We start from the raw sequence: 16,699 nt of genomic DNA on the forward strand, positions 1-16,699 counted from the left end.
CACCCAAGGTGCTAAACCACTTGGATTTCCTGTTTTGCTCCTTGGTAGAGAAATTGGAATTCACAATTACAATTTCAAATATAACTGGTTGAGATATATTTGTTACACATGGGTAATAGTACTTAACAGGTGGCTAATGCCAGCTAATTAGAATATAGTTACACACACACACACACACACACACACACACATGAATGACACACATGTGAGGAAGTATTTGAGTTTTCGAAGGAATTTTTAGGACATTACCATAGCTCTAACAACATAAATATGGATCTGAAAGTTATAGGCCAAATACAAATTTATGTTTCAGTTTGGGGGTTGAAAAATGGCTCCATTGCATTCATGCTGAGGAACTATTATGGCTAAGAATCTCTTTCCACTTTAGCCTCGTAGAAACACTCTAAACCTTAAGTCCATTTCACATGCTCCTTTCTTTTTCTGTGAGGGTGCCTGAAATTTGGCCAGTCTGCGACCTGTTCACAAGTAATGGTCATCCTTTCCTGATACATCAGGTTAAATAGTGGACCCACAAATTTTATTTCCTTCTTGGAACCTTAGAATGTGAACTTGTTTGGAAAATGAGTTGGTTGTTTTCAATGTGATTAGTTAAAATGAGGTCATACTGGAGTAGGGTGTGCCTTTAAACCAATATGACTGAGTTTTTAAGAGGGAGACATAGGGAGGGCACTCCAAAGATCGGAGTGGTGTGTTTACTAGCCTAGGAACACCAATGACTGCTGGCAATACCAGAAACTAACAGAAAAGCATAGAACAGATTCTCTCCTACAGACGTCACAGAAAAAATGGCCCAACCAGTGCTTTGATTTGGACTTTGAGGCTCCAGAGCTAAGAGAGAATAAATTTCTGTTGCTATAAGCCATCTCTTGTGTGGAACTTGTTCTGACAGCCCTAGAAAACTAGTATGCCTGCCAGTAAGTACCCTACAAGAATACAGTCTCCGTGTTTTTGTATTGCAAGTCTGTCCTTGAAACAAGTATGTTATTTCAAAGTTCCCGCAGGGTTAATGCTCAAGAAATGGCAAAAGAGTAACTTATAGAAGAAATTTATAATAGTTCAAGGAATTCCAGAAGCAAAGCTGCGTATGTAGTTGATGAGCCTTAGTTTTCAGTCATAGCTTCAGTTTGGTGTCTTGTGGGGAACCTTTTCCATCCTGGGACCCCATCTCCAGTGATTCTACTTTAATTGGTTTCAGGTGGGGCCTAGCATCTCTATAACTAAAAGCTGCTCAGTGGAATCTGGGGCTACACAGTGAGGGTTGAGAATCACTGGTACGAAGCAACAGGTCAGTCAACAAGTCTAGAGCAGTACTCTAAACCCTGGCTGCACAATGCGATTGCCTATGCCTGATTCACAACACCACAGAACCTGGTCATTGAGTAGAGATGCAGATGACTCAAAGGGACTTTTAAAGCTCTTAGTGAATTCTAAGGTGCAGCCAGAGTTGAAATATATTGGTCTAGGTGAGGTGTGGTGATGCAGGCCTGTAATCCTAGCTATTTGGGAGATGGCGATTAGGAGGCTGGTGGTTTGAGGTCAGCTCAGGCAAAAAAGTTCATGAGATCCTGTCTCAACCAGTGGTGGAGAATGGAGGTGTACTCCTGTCATCCCAGCTATGTGGAGAAGCACAAATAAACGATGATCACAGTATAGGCCAGCCTGGTCATAAAGTGAGACCCTATCTCAAAAAATAACCAATGCAAAAAAGGGTTGGGGGAATTGCTCAAGTGGTAGAGTGCCTGTGTAGCAAGTTCAAGGCCCTGAGTTAACCCCTAGTCCCACCCCCAAAATTATTTATATACACACACACACACGTATGTTTACACATATGTATATAAACATATATGTGTCTAAAAATATATATAGCAGCTGCATCTGAGCGGGGGTTAATATGCATTTTAGATCTATACTTCTTCTCCTTTTCAATGTTCCAGTGACTGTTGTACTGTTAAGTCCACATTAAGGATGAGAATAAAAGTATAGCTTGTAAAAGTCAAAAAGATGAGGGGATTCTCAATGAGAAGGAACAAAATAGGAAAGATGCCCTCTGGCAGGAGAGGTGGTAGAGACATGGGCACTATTTCAGGTCAGTGAGTATTTCAGTGTGAAGAAGTCCACTGTAGAGAGGGCACTGGGGGAGTGTGCACGCATACATAATTGATATAGACACTTACTTAGCTAGGGAATAATTTTCTTATAATAGAAATGTGTATATATAACAAATTCTATTTTTTTTTTGAGATTCTGTTAGCCAGTATATTGTATGATGGATGGTTCTATAGAAGCTCATTCCTTCCTTTCTTTCTGTCTGCCTTGTACTGTCCAGATTTATCATTTACCTCTATGTAGTGTTTTTAATGAAGAAATGTGTTAATACCTCTGATGCCTTGCTAGTGACTCATTTCCAGTGTCCCAACATTGCCATTTCTTACATAATGACAGTATATTTGAAATATATTAGAAGATATAAAAATACGAAATTTAGTGCAGGTCTTTTTCACATAGAAGGCTTGGAACGAGTGCCTCTATATTGACTTTCCATCTTGCCTGGCTCCTCTGTCAAGGCTGCATGCTTGGCTAGCCTCCTGGTGATCATAACTTTGTTCCTTTGCATCCTTTGCTCTGCTGCTGGGTTGGCTGCTGTTGAACTCTTCATAGGCTGTGATCTAGCTGACAATACCATTAACATCAGTCCTTCTTATTAGTGAGATTCTTAGAGATTGGTTTCTGTGATGTACACTGATAGCAGTTTGTGAAAGTAGTAAAGGCCATAGGTCTCTAACGTTCTTGTATGTCTGCTGAGCATCCTTATTTTAATTTTCATATCCTTTGAGGTTTATGATAGCACTTCTGTTTTATTTATTTGTGGGTGACCGTCATACATTATAATTCAGCACTAACCAGCAAATAGCTCTCTGAATAAAAAGTACTGACTTGAGTTTGCTGATTTTTTTGATACAGATTTTCGGACTGATTGCTTCCCGCTACAAGTGTAATCATGATGTTGTGAAGAGATGGAAGCAGGCGGCTCTTCCTGGCCTGTGCTGGCCAGCTTCAGCCCCTGTCTGGATCTTGTCCCTCTTGCACCAAAGCTAATGTCCTTTCTATTATACTGCTGCCCCTGGTCACTTTGTAGACCTTCTCTCTGGAGGGCATCATGTCCCTTTGTAACCTCTTCCATTAAAAGTTTCTTAGAGTCGTGAAATTTTAACCAGCTCTCGACTTCCAGGAACCTTATTGCATTACACAAAAGTAGAACCAGTGGACTAGGATTTATTTTAATAAATCATCTTTTTCTTCTTTGTGAGAAAAATATGAATATGCTACCAAGTCAAATGCCTGATCATTCCAGACGTCACAATTTAATCTACGTATTAGTAAAAAATCAAACTGACTTTACTCATGATACCAACTGTTCTTTTTGAGTTAAGTTCAAAATTCTTGTTTCTTTCCGTCCCTCTTTTTTCTCTGCATAACCATCTTTATAAAGTAGGACTTACTTGACACAGCTGTGTGGCAGCAGATTTGAATTGAGTATGAATCTTGGTGGTCATGAAAAACCACAGGTGTGGTGTGGCAAGTGGATCATGAGTTCCCAGCACACTGGGCTGCGTAGTGAGAGTCTGTCTCAAAACAAAAACAAAAAATTCCCACACAAACCCAAAAATAACAACAAAAAAATCCGTGAGATTTTCAGTTGACTGGTTTCAAAATTGCAAAGGAAGGGGCTGATGTTCAAATCTCCTTCTTTTCTGTATTTTGATGGAAAAGTCTAACCAGTTATCTAATCTTCTTCCCTTTCTTTATTTCTCTCTGGTTGTAAATCTCTGAAAACACATGTCTTAGATAGTTTTCATTTTTCCTGGTTCTGGCTGTAATACTGACTTTAAAAATTGCGATGTATTCTAAATCATTCCAGTCTGTCAAATTTCCAACTAAGTCCTCAAGTGTGATGTATTAGGTATCACCAGGGTGGCATTGCCATCTTTAAAGGATTTTCCCTGCAGTGAGTAGGATCCTGTTTTCTGTCTTCAACTGAGCTGTGATAAGATGAATGGGGTGGGGGGGGGAGTTTGGGAGCCCTTGGCTCTATTGGATTATTCACATTTCCTGCATCACTTTGGTTACATGAAAGTTAATTTTGTTCACGAGTACTGACGATGAAAGGAAGTAAATGTTAGGGAACAAAATTTCTGAAATTGCTTTCTGAAGTATATGTACATGAGAAGACATTTTAGTGACTATAAACTATAAGGCTGATAATGTCTCTTTTATAACCAAATTCTGCGTAAGGATAATGTTGGTTTAAAGGCAGCCTGGATTTTTCTTCTTTTCTTTCCCAGCTTGTTAAACCCCTGTGAGACATGGCCACAGGCCATCGAATTTCAGTTCCCACGTAACAGAATGTCATTTTGTATTTGATCCCTAAAGATTTTGGAATTGTTGAGATTTTATGACTGCCTGACACTTACACTCAACGTCTAAGCATGACACTGAGCAATGACAGCATATGGACACAAGGACTGGAGTTGATGTTACTGTTATGGAGGTCACTGAAAGAAAAGATGGGTGTGGGGGTGTAGGGCAGGGTTCAATGTAGTTTGCAATCTGGTCAGTTTATTTTGGTTTTGCTTAGGCAATAAGGAAATAGATTGATATCTTCTCAAAATGTTAAAATTGAAGTATTTTCTACAAGGAACAGAAATTTCCAAGAAAAGAACTTTTATTTCTTAGTCTAATTATCAAAAGAGATGTAAAGTCACATTGGTCTGTTCCTTATTTTTTATTTAAACCTAATGATGGATCTTTGGTTGGAGGGGACTTACAATTCCAAAAGGACATATTTTGAATTAAGCTTCTTCACAGAGAAATCTGATGTTTAGAATGAACACTGTAAATGGAAATAGCTTTTTTTCTCGGTGATAATTCTGTGATTTATGATGAGTATACTTATCTAAAGTGAGTTACAATGAAATGGAATTAAATACAATTGTTTTATGACTGAAAACTCTTTTCAATTTGAAGTCTTCATTTAAACAGAAAATGTATAGATACACTAATAGAATTTTGTGTGAAAGAGTTGAGAGTTATTTTTGGCAAAATCATTGTTTTAAAAATTTAACTTTGGTAGAAAAGGCCAATTTCAATTTCCAAATATTTGTATTTGACATTATATAGATGAAGATTTTAATAACTTACATTTCTATCTATAAGTAAATATTCCTAAATAGTCTTAAAATAAGACTTTTCATTTGGCTCACTTGCAAAGTGATCTCTTGATCCAAAAAATGTGGATATCTAATGATGTTGATATAAATTAAAATGAAGTATTTTCTTCTCCAGGCTTAAGAATAAGCATATTTAATCTGCACACATTTTAGTTTTTATTAGATGAGTAAAGCATACCTCGAGATTGGTTGTTTGCTTTTATCAGTAAAACAATAAAAACATGGAGACTTCCAGTGCAGTATGTCTTGCTAAATCAGCTCTGATTTGAATGTGCCCAGTGAAACAGGACTGATGTGTTCAGCACAAATTACTTTTGTGGAAGATTTGAACAGTGATCCATTCCCACAGGTGGCTTTGCCATGTTTAAATTTGATATAGTGGTGATCTGGTACATCTCATCAACAGTAGGGAGCTCCCTCTCAGCCACTTGTGCACCTAAATCACTTTTGTGGAAGAGAATGAGTCATGTATTGTGAATAAGAAAGTAGGTGTTGGGTGTGGAGAGATGGGGAGAGGTAGAGACATTTTGAAACGTTTCTGATAGCAAGGGATTTGAAAGTGAAGAATATATGTGCAGAAAAGTTATTATTCATTTATACTGACAAAATACCATGGAAGTTTTCTTTACTGTGGACATTGCCTATATGTATATGTACACATACACACACACACACACACACACACGCACACACATTAAAAATAAAGTGAAAAGCAGTAGTTAAAAGGACTTTCAACCATTTTCTTTCTTTCTTTTTTTTTTTTGCTTTTTGGCTTTTTTTTTCTTTATTCATATGTGCATACATTGTTTGGGTCATTTCTCCCCCTTCCTCCCACCCCCTCCCTTACAACCATTTTCTTATGACTGGTTATTTGAATTCTGGGTTCTCACCTTCGTCCGATGACACTGTTCAGAAAGGTAGTGTGAAGCTGCCTGGCGAACACTGGGTGATCCGGTGTGCACCCTTCCTTCCAGTCTGTGGCAGTCACCAGTGTGCCTTGCAGACAGCTCTGCAGCCGTCTGCTCTCACGCTTGGTTGCTTTTCTTCTTCTCTAGGGGTAGACAATCCATGAGATGTGAGTGCCTCTACTTTTCTGAGTCTTTACTCTTTGAACAATTACTTCCAACTCAGAATATTTGCTTGCGATTTATGTGGAAAGGTAAATATAAACACACTCATCATTTCTCTCTCTTTTGACAGTTAATCAGCTTACCTAGGGGAAACAAACTCTTTCCTTCATTTTCTCCCATTTGCATTAAAAAGATAATTGCCCTGTTTTTGCTGTTCTGTCACTTTTTATGGCAGTGTTAAGTCTGTGATATGGTTTACTGCATTTAACCATAGACTGAAGTTGGATTGCCTGATAAAGAGTTAGAAATGTCATCAAGAGATCTCAAATAGAATCAAGTTACTGGTCTAGGGTCAGAGAATTTCAGACTTCCAGAAGTTGTGTGATTGTGCTGACTTTGGCGTCTTAAGGTTCAGGGTATTTTATTCATTTATTTTTAATTCACCTGTAGATTATGGTTTGCATGTGGGAAATGCATTTATTATAAGCATACAAATGGATGAACTCCCGCAAACTGAACATAGCATACAGAGTCCACCCAGACCAAGTCATGAAGCAGTTCCACCAGCATAAGAGTCAAAATCTGCCTTTTCCATCACCACAAAGGACTATCTGTCTCTCAGTGTTGCAGGCAGACAGCATGTGCTCTTTTGAATCTAGCTGAATCCATTTTTACTGGTCTTTTCTTCACTGCTGTCTAATATTTCATTTTGTGAATTTGTCCAAAAGCTTTCACAGTTCTATTTTATCTATTTTGTTACAGATGGACATTTCAGTTGCTTCTGGCTTTCAGAAGCTGGAAATATATTGCTATGAATTTTCTCATAAGTGCCTTTTAGCACAGAATATACATGTTTTATTCCCAAAAGTAGAACTGCTGAATCTTAAGGAATAGTGTCTCGCTTTGATAGATACTGCCTAACAGTTTTCCTAAGTGGCTCTCCCAGTTTAGACTTTGTCAGCAGTGTGTGAGAGTTCCAGATGCTTGTAGTCATTCTCACTGATCTCAACCTTCTCTCTCACTTTTTTATTTTGCCATTGTGTATTTATGTCTCATCATTTTAACTAGCATTTTCCTAATGGTCACTATTGATGTATAATGTACCCGTGGATAGAGACATTGGTCATCTCTTAGGAGAAATTTTCCCAAATTGTTTTGTCTGTTGAAAAAAATTATCTATTTCTTTTTTCTTTTGTTCCTTAAAAAAAATTGAACCAAAGTCTAAGTCCAGTAGAATATCTGGTATAGAAGCTAAGAATCCTGAAAAACTCACTCAAATAGACATGTTTGTTCATTTGTTCAACCCGGTTTCATTAACGTCTCTGTGTTCACATGGCTTTACAACATAAAGGGGAAGTGGCTGCTTAAGGACAGCCTAATAAGTATTAGGGAAATGAAAGAATATGAAGGATTCTTGGTGTTTTGGCAATTAGGGACAAGAAGAGAGTCTAGTGATAACCTGGCATGGCACTTAATACATTCTGAGTTTAATAAGAAAAGCCCCCAGGAGAAAAGGAGCCAAAGTTTAAAATAAAAAGTAGAAGTGAGCCAAATGGAAATGTGGATGAGGAACAGTGTTTCAGACAAAAGGAACGGTGTACACATATTCGTGTTCAAGATGCCAAAATGCCTGAGGAGAGGAAGGGTGTGTGTGAGTGTGTAGGAGGTGTTGTCCAAAATGTCTTAAAATATTCCACAGTTTGGTTCGTTAGTTTACCGAGCACCTCTCATGCACCAAGCTGTGTGAACCAGGAGGATGCTGGAGAAGAGAAAAGTAATAGTAGCACTAATGATAACTACCAAGGTTCACTAAGAGCTTAGTGGGCGCTGGGTGTGTGCTGAGGACTTAACTTGCATTATTTAATTTCGTTCCCATAGTCTGTTTATGGCCCAGGGCCTGTTACTCATTTTCTATAGCTGAGACTACTCGGTCTAGAGAGGCTAAGTAACTTCAGCAATACCTTAATGCTCACTGAATTTATAATTAAGTGGGGACTTTAGCCATTACACAAAAGGCCGAGTGTTGTGGTGCATATCTGTAATCCAGAACTTGGGAGACAGAGACAGGGAGAATCACAACTAAAGGCCAGCCCTCTGGGGAAAAAGTTAGCAAGATCTCATCTCACCTAATAAGCTGGGCATGGTGGCCTGTGTCTATAATCCTAGCTACGTAGGAGGACTATGTCTTTGCAGGCCGATCAGAGTCAAAGGCAGGACTCAGGCAAAAACTCCAGACCCTAAGCAGAAAACAATTAAAACAAAAGGACTGGGGCATGGGTCAAGTGGTAGAGCATCTGCCTAGCAAGCATGAGGCCCTGAGTTCAAACCCAAGTATCACTTAAAAAAAAAAAAAGATGAAAATGTACCAAGAATGAATTACACATGCAAAATGTGTTAAGGGTTGGGGCAGCATTAGGTTACATGGTCTGTTTATGAGAATATACAGAGTCGCAAGGTTCTGAAAGAAATAAAGACTAACCGGTTTAGCATTGTTTTAAATGTATGTCGGATGCTCCGTTTATTATATATTATACGAGTACCACATGTATTTATTATATTTTAACCATACTTCTATCCCAGTTGTGCTAATGAGGGTGTATGAGCCCAGACTTTGGTCAACAAACTTGACTTTGACTCCTACCGCCACCGTTTACCATTCACCCTGCCCTCACAACTCTTATCCTCTGACTTTACCTGGGAAAGTGTTGTCTTATGTTCCTACTATCTTCATCTCAAATTTTGTGGTCCTGTGAGGAAAAGCATATTCACATTTGCTTTGGGTTTTTTCCTGAAAGTTTCAGTCCACTGAGCACTAACGAAAAATCATTTGCATACCGAGACCTTGTAAAGTACATACTCTTGGACCTGCAGAAAAATTTTGGATTGAACCGAAGGGACTGAAAATAGGAGGTTATAATTGAAATGTCAGCAAATATAACTTTAACAATTGCAGCTGATGCCTCTGGAATATTAAATATACCTGTTAACTTCATTTTCTCTTCTCAGTATATAAATTTTAATATGCATTTCATATCTCTCCTGCCACATTTCCTGTATCAATAGTCCCCTGTGGCAACTTTATCTTTGAATACAAACTATTCTTGTTCAATATTTGAGCAGCGATAATGGTTTTCTTCTATAAATAACAGCCTTAGTAGCCCAAACTGCAGCCAGAATAACTACCTTTTGCAGGAACCATAGTGCTTTACATTCTAAATGGCACCTTTAATGTTTTATTCACTACCAGTAAACAGGCGCAGGACCCGTGATGAAAACTGTGTGCTAGTGTGGAGTGGGTAAATCTCTCACCGTGCTACTGGGGTGTCCTCTATCCATGGGGATGGCGTTCCTGAGCTGCTGGAATACCATGTTTTGGGACCTTCTAGAACATTTTGACAGTTCAAGTTATACTTGAGTAGTAATCTAAATTGCCCAGAGCTGACCAGAACTCCTAATGATGGAAGAATCCTTGAAAAGCTTATTTTTTAGAAGTGATTTAGAAGGTTTTTTGTCTCCTCTGAGGTTCACTCAGTAGTCTGCTTTTCCACATTTTCCCTAGAAAAGAAAATTGTTGAAGTTGTGTGGTTGAAAGTAGCCTGCTGAAAGCAGGAAATTTAGTCTGATTCTCTTGCTTTACTTTAAATTCTGTGAGTTTTCGAATCGTATTCAAAATATATGGTTTATTTTCATATAAATTGTCAAAAAACAATCTGCAAGAGAAATTGACTCTTAATAAGCACCATGTTTTATTGTGTGAATTTATGTTCCTCCTGGCACCCCATTGGCAGGACCCAGATAAGTCTGGGGCTCTGTAGTTGGTAATTTCTTTGTCTTTCTAGATACTGTGAATCATGAACTGGCTGATGTGCACATGGTGTTTGTTTGTTTTGCTTTTGTCAGTATAGCTGTTTAAAATAATTCAGCCCATATTTTAAAAATTAGGATATTTCATAAGTTAGTACAGAGTCCTCATATCACTTGAATATAATTCCAGGGCAGTGGTTGTCAGGAATGGGGTAGCAGTGACCTTCTCTAAGAGGACATTCATTGACCCTGCCACTTTCTGTCTCACGGTGGCTGCCTACACGCCTGCATTTTAACTTCCTGCGCCCTGTGAGTACTTAGATTTATAACTCCCACTAAGTCAGCCTGGAGCTTCCAACCTGGTACAGTGTCTATGGCTTAGACACAGGTGGGCCGATTTCTTTAGACATTTGAGGATGATATGAAGAATTTAGGACGCATTGGATTAGCCTTTTGGTAATCACACATGGCCTGATACCTCTGGATGTCTCAAGGTGAAGGGTTCAGGAAATCTTTTTCAAATGTGGGCCCCTCCTGAGCTCTAGAAAGCTGTCAACTTTCAAAGGCTCCTATGCAGACACAGGGGAAGTGAATCCATGTGTTCTTTATAATGTCCACGGTTTGGATTCATCAGTGAGTCACTGTCTCTTGGACACAGCCCTGCTTATGTTGCCTCATCAGGATGGTCCAGGTGACAGCGAACTCACTCATAAAGTCCCCTCTCTACAGAGGGCAGGGATCTTTGGAAGAGGTCATGTGTTTCAAGGCACTGGCTTTATAAAACTCAATGAGTAAAAAGATGACTGATCAGAGGATAATATGTAGCTCTTTTTAGGGACTGCTAGTTGTCTATAAAAGAGCTGAAGAGCCCTGACTTTCCTTAAATGTGCAAGGAATTCTACCACTTTTATACATTGTGAAAATTATAACCTCTATTAATTAAATTTGTTTACTCAGAAGAATGCCCGAGGAGACTCTTGCAAGGAGTGATGGCAACATGCATATAGACTGGATGAACATGCTGCTGTCAGTAGATGTGACATTTAGAAATTAGGAGAATTGTTGGGCCTGAATTTCAAAATGGCACTGTAACATAATTCTTAGATGTGTTCATCTTAATGATGTATATTGTCCAGTGCATTTCCCATTAGCAGTGGAGTGGCTGTGTGATGCAGACTAGGTGACATTATTTTATCAGTTTAAATACAGCTATGCTTCAGGAAATAACAGTGGACTCAGAAGTGGATGCTGGGTTCTATTTCTGGTCCTCTGGGACACGTTTAATTTTAATAGGATATGAAGATTATGGAAAGCCCTTGACATTTCTGTTCAGGCATGGCTGTGCATGAATGACTGTGCTTTGGAAGATGCATGCAGTACTTTTGAGATCACTTTGCAAGACTTTTCAGAGAAGGGAAGATTGATAATCTCGTGAGATAAAAATCAAGCATCAAATACATTCAGCACAATTATAACTCTCCAAGGGGGGAGAAGACTGTGCTAAATTAACAGTACATCTTGTGATGCATTTGCATCTAGATACATTAAATGCTAGATTAAACAAGGAAACATGCCTTTTGAGAGTTTAGTGGACAAACCGGATATGTCATTAAGGGCTATATAAAACACAATAAAAAGTCAGTAAAAATTCCCAGTGTGTTGTATATGGGGTTGCAATGTGGGACCTTAACCAGTACTGTCCAATGAAAATACAAGTCAGATTGCTTAAGTAATTTTAGAGTTCCTAATTGCCACATTAAAAAAAATGAAAAGACACAGTGGAAATTAATTTTAGTAGTATATTTTATTTAACTCAGTATATACAAATATTGCTTCAATATTGTAATAAGCATACTATGATGAACGAAATATTACAAATTGTCTTTCGACAAGGTCTTCAAGGTCTGGGGTGTATTTCATACTTGCAGAACAATGTCATTAGACCAGCCGTGTTTCAGATGCTCAGCAGACACACGGCTGGAGGTTGCTGGAATAACTGCAGGCAGCCTTGCCCCTGCGCCTTTTCGGTGTTGTGAGCAGAGACTGTGTATTGCTTGCAGTCCAGCGTTCATGGCAGCGTTTTAAAAATGTGACATAGGGGCTTTCTGAAATCTGGAATCCTTTATGTTTAACTATACACAGGTTTAGTGGGCAGGGAGGAAGGAGTTTAAGTCTTTGATTGAGTGAATGTGAGGAAGGCACAGGTTTCCTAATAGGTAAAGAAAGGAGAGCAATGATATCAGAGAGGCAACAGAAGGGAGAGTGCAGAAGTTATAGAAAGTTGAAGTCCAACTAATTCTGAAATAGGTCAGTTGTATTCTAAAATAAGTGTTTGGAATTATCTTTATCCCTGTGTTTATTTATTTGTATCATATAATTATGAAAAATTGTAACCCAGTCTTCTGTTGCCTCTCATTCTTTGTAATGCAGCTGTAGCCTAGTAGTATCGCTTAGTTCTTTTTTTTTTTTTTTGGGCAGTACTGAGGCTTGAACTCAGGGTCTTCACCTTGAGCCACTCCACCAGCCCTATTTTTGTGAAGGGTTTTTCTGAGAAAGGGTTTCGTGAACTACTTGCCTGGGCTGGCTTCGAACCGCGATCCTCCTGATTTGTGCCTCCTGAGTCTATAGGATTACAGACGTGAGCCACTGGCGCCTGGCAGTTCTATGTCTTAAAAACAAAAATAGTATTTATCAATATGAAAAATAAGTTATAGTGACTTTTCCTCAAATGCCTTTTGCAAATTGCATTTCCTAGGTTCTCCAAACTTAACAAACATACTGTTAGGTAGGCATTATTTTTGCCATTTTGTGGAAGTATGAATTTTAGAGAGATCGTGACTAGGCCAGGGTCATATAACTTGCCAGCAGAAAAGCAGGAATGTGAATTCAGGCTATGGGATACCACATCTGACCCAGCATCTGGAGGAGAGTTAAGTGATTTAAGGGGACGTAAGCACTTCTGAGCAACTCTGCCGTTGTTGGTCAAGTCTTACAATATGCCTGGGTTTGGGCTGTGTGTGCCACCCTGTGTGGAGTGTTCTTGCATTGTGTCTCTGAGAAAAGTTCCATTACGAGCAAAATGCACTGGCCAGCCTGAGCTCCATTATGCTTTCATTTAGAGCACTCAGTCAACAAGACACACATGGGGAAATGCTGCCAAGAGAAGAGCCAGGTGATCTCTGTTGGTGGCTCCTGGTCCAGAACACTGGGCTCCTCAGTGGCTGCCTGGATCCGGCCAGTGCTGCAGCATGGAGTCTGGGGCACTTCTGAGATCTGCCACATCTGTCACTATATATGTTTGTTATTGTCCATACATATGGTAGGCCACACTCCAGCAAAACACAGTCGTGCAAACATGCTGTTTCTGGAGTTGATAAAACTACTTTATTTATCCCTGTGCCTCTTGTTCCCCTCTGTCATTCATTCTAATTGATGCCACAACAACCTGGCACACCATGTCCACGTAGCTCACAGCCCTGCTTCCAGGGAGAGGCAGGATGGTATGAGGGAAAGAGAATGTTCTTTGGGATCAGACAAAAGTGAGTTCAAATCCCAGCTCTGCTGTTCCACAGCATCCCACTGTTTCTTCACTTGTGACATGGAGGGTCATATCCTTTATTCACAAGGTTACCATGAAGATTACTTGAGATGACGTGTATAAAGTACTTGCCACACCGCCTGGCACATACCTACTTACGGATTGTATTTTTACTGCTGAGACACTATTGTAAATAATAAGCTCCTTTAAATTACTCAAGACAGAGTGACAGATACATTTCTGAGCTACTCCAAGTGGCTGTGGTAAAACTGTAGGGAAGAAATTATTTACAGTTCCAGATAAACTCTGCTATAATGCCATGCCTTACTGAGCCACCCTTAGAGCAGAAATCCTCTCTGCTCACCTTCAGAATTCACGGCCATAAGTCCATCCTTTGCAGCTCGAGAGGATCACCTGGCTACTGCCATGTCCACAGGCTTAGCTGGGAAATTAATAAAATATTTCACTCCTTGACCCTCATTTTTATCTCCTAGGAATTTCACTGATATTTCACAATATCACCTAGTAAAGTTAAAAGGGAGTGCTCGTTTACAGTTGACAACAGAGTTAGCCATTTCCTTCCTGCCCAAAGCAGGTTGGGAGCTACTGGGAATGAGGTTGGTTAAATTTTGTGAGTTTACCTGTGTAGAATTAGAACTTAAACCATGCTGACCAACTTATTCTAGCTCATTAAATATGCCTTCCAGATTTTTTGGGGGTGGAGAGATGAGGGTTTGGAGTAGTGCACCCTGGCCTTGAGCTTACCATCCTCCTGCCTCAACCCCCGGAGTGTTGGGTTACAGGATTGCACCACCACACACCTGGCCTAACTTGTGTTTTTTTAATGTAGGATTCGACTTTATAAATGCAAGAAGACTTTTGAAGATCTTTAACTCCTTAATTTCAGAGATGAGAATGCTGAGGCCCACAAAATTTAACTGACTTACCAACTGGCACATAGTATTTAATGGTTGTGTTGTAATGTAATTAAAGAGAAATGAATTTTGCTTTCTCCATCTTCAGTGACAAATCTCGCCAATTCAGAGCAGATCCTGTCAGAGGGGTTGGAACCAGTGGGAGTGGGAAGGATTCAGAGAAAGGATGTAGGAGGGTGAATATGGTGCAAATTCTGTGAACCCATGTATGTAAATGGAAAAATGAGACTTGTTGAAACTATTCCAGGAGTGGTGGGAGGAAAGATAAAGGAGAATGATTGAGGGGATGAATTCAAGTATGACATATTTGGTGCATTGTAAGAACTTTTGTAAATGCCACAATGTACCCCCAGTACAACGATAATAAAAAATAAATAAATAAAATAAAAAACAAATCTCACCTGTCTAACAACAGAAATCCCCGACAAGATGTATCCTATAATTGTGTTGATAACTGCTGCCACGCAAAAAGGATTTTTCGAGAGCTGGAGTAGAGATGGCTTTCAAGGTGCTTGCCCTCCTATGACTGAGTGGCTCATGAAGCATCTTGTTTATCAATTGTTAACCAATTGGAGTGAGTGACTCTTGAATCCTGGACATCCCAGTATAATTTGGGTAATCTGACTTAAAATTATAAATTGGTCCAATCAAATTCTCTTTGGGGAATTTTTTTTTGTTTTTTTTAAGAAATAAAATATGTGCAAAAATGACAAATCATAAATGAGTGCCTGGGTAAATTGTTATGATTGCACACATCGATGTCATATCCATCAGGATAAAAAGTGGAAACATTCCCGTCCCCAAAGTCCCCCTTGTGTTGTGTTCCATGTATTGTGCTCTCCAAGTACAGCTACTCCTTTGACTTCTGTCACCATGTAGTAGTTTCGTCTGGTCTGTCTTTGTAAGTGGAATTACAATGCATGCAGTTTTGTAGCTGGTTTAGTTTTATTTCACATTCTGTTTATGGATTTTACCAGTATTTTCTCATGTGACAGGTGGTCACTGCCTCTCATTGCTGTGTACCATTTTGCTATTTGAATATGCTGTAACCCACTAAACCAGTCTACTCTTGTGCATTTGGTTATTTATAGTTTTTGGCTATTATATACAATGTTACTATAATATTCCTGCATGTACTCATTTTGGGGAATATATGAGCCCATTCTTGATTTAAAAAAATTAAGTTTGTTTTTTACCCTATGGTGCCAGGTATTAAACCTAGACCTACTACTGAGCTGTGTCCCTAGCCCACCTATTTTGATTCTGATACTATTTTATTATCTATTGTGATTAGTGTTTTTGATGACCTATTTTTTGAACAAATCTTTGTCTACCAAAACACCATGAGGATATTCCTTATTTTTGTTTTCTAGGAGATAGATTTTCATGTATTATGGTAGGTAAGGGTTAAAGTTCACCCCCTGTTATGAGGTGTTCAGTTGTCTGAACACCATTTATTTAACAGATCATCTTTTCCTAGTGCCACCTTTATCATAATAAAATGGCCACAATCATAATTATGTGTGAGTATATTGATCAATCTGTCTACACTTGTGCATCAATTCCAAAATGTCATAATCATGAGAATTTTATAATAGGTCTTGATATGTGAGAACATCAGTCTCCCAACTTCGTCCTTTTTCATTAAGGCCTCCTTGGCTATCCGTTCTTTACATTTCTATTTTAAATTTAGAATCATTTTTCTGTTCACCACCCACAAGGTCCTAACTGGTTTTTGTGTGTGTGGGGGGGTTAGTATTGGAGTTTGAGCTCAGGGCATCACACTTGTGAGGCAGACGCTGGAGCCACTGGTTACCTTGGAGATGAGAGTTTTGAGTTTTGCCCAGGCTGTGACAGGATAACAGGTGTTGGTGTGGCACTGCAGTCCACCTGATTCAGCTCCCCTACGTAGCTGTGATGGCAGGCTCATGCCACTGCACCCAGTTGCATTGGTTGAAGTGCCATCTGCGGATCTTTTTGCTCAGGGTGTCCTTGAACTGCTAGCCTTCCAATCTCAGCCTCCGAAGTAGCGAGCCACTGGTGGAGCCCAGCAGGCCTTAACATTTTTAACTGGTTTTGGATTGTCTGCAAATCAGTTTCGTG

At 39.3% G+C, this 16,699-nt stretch overlaps 1 protein-coding gene across 8 annotated transcripts in view; it reads left to right on the forward strand.

Moving 5' to 3' along the window:
* Positions 1-16,699, forward strand: part of Klf12 (KLF transcription factor 12) — a 580,787-nt gene that overhangs the window by 272,867 nt on the left and 291,221 nt on the right. The window lies entirely within an intron of this gene.

Source organism: Castor canadensis, chromosome 10 (genome assembly GCF_047511655.1).
Source record: "Castor canadensis chromosome 10, mCasCan1.hap1v2, whole genome shotgun sequence".
NCBI classification, from domain to species: domain Eukaryota; kingdom Metazoa; phylum Chordata; class Mammalia; order Rodentia; family Castoridae; genus Castor; species Castor canadensis.